This window comes from Lygodium microphyllum, chromosome 7, assembly GCF_053477565.2.
Source record: "Lygodium microphyllum isolate KBCC chromosome 7, Lygodium_microphyllum_v1.1.10, whole genome shotgun sequence".
Taxonomy (NCBI): Eukaryota; Viridiplantae; Streptophyta; class Polypodiopsida; order Schizaeales; family Lygodiaceae; genus Lygodium; species Lygodium microphyllum.
The window spans coordinates 126297666-126298735 of NC_141141.1; the positions used below are offsets into that span (position 1 = coordinate 126297666).

At 46.4% G+C, this 1070-nt stretch overlaps 1 pseudogene; it reads right to left on the bottom strand.

The window, feature by feature from the left end:
- Positions 1–274: 274 nt before the first annotated feature.
- On the bottom strand, positions 275–868 carry LOC148033919 (importin subunit alpha-1a pseudogene; annotated as a pseudogene).
- Between the last annotated feature and the right edge of the window lie 202 nt (positions 869–1070).

Sequence of the window (1070 nt, forward strand, 5' to 3'; positions counted from 1 at the left end):
CTACTGTTCCTTTCCGATCCAGCACCTCTCTGTCTGAGAAGGCATCGCCTGATTTGACACCCCAAAACTTGCATTCACAGCTGCAGTCATAGACTGGTTCATTGCTGAGCTTAGCGCATTCATCACAGGGTTAACAGCAAGATTCAGACCTGAAGTTCCTGATGGACCATAAGGAGCTCCAGTCGACATCATGCCGTGTGGTGCAGTGCCATATTGCATGGTCATTGGATTTGCTCCTGCCTGCATCCATCCATCATCCATGGTAATCCTGAGTTCATTGCCCTTGCTGATGGTTGTGGCGTTCGAGGTCTCTGCTGAGATGCAAGGTCTTTGCTGAGATGCTGCCACAAATCCTCGAGTCTATCACGGCCTGGATTTTGTCATTTGTTCCATCCGAAAGATAAGAAAGAGCCCAGCAAGCATCAATCAACACATCTTCATCAGATGAATGTATTAAACGCTCAAGGGCTGGAAGTGCAACTTTTGTCAGTTCAAACGATGGGGGAGGTTTTCCACGACAGAAGTTAGAAAGGGTCCATGTTGCATTTCTAAGCATCGAAAGCTTGGCAGTTTCATTCAGCTGGTTAAGAAGAGGTTGCATAGCACCATGACTAAGAACCAGATCTCTGCAAGTTGGAGAATCACCAGCCACATTCCCGAGAGCCCAAACAGCCTGCTCTCTGACATCATCACCAGGAGAACTGAGCAATTGCACAAAAATGGGGACTGCTCCGTGATCTATGACCACCCTGGTATGCTCTGAAGTCCCAGAGGCAATGTTGGTCAATGCCCACGCTGTTACAAACTGCAACTGTGGGAAATTGCTTCGAAGAAGAAATTCAACAAAGCGAGGAACCACCAGCAGCAGTCAAGCAGGTTTGGAAGATGAATATGGCATTGCTGATGCCAGAATTGAGAATTGAACAATCGATTGGCCAATTCTGCTTGGCAAGTTGCCACAGTCACAAAACACCACCTCTCGCAGGATTTTTAAAGTGATTGAATCAACGTTTGGAATGCAAAACAGATTTTCACAGACTCAATGTATTGACAATGAAGCATACATAGAC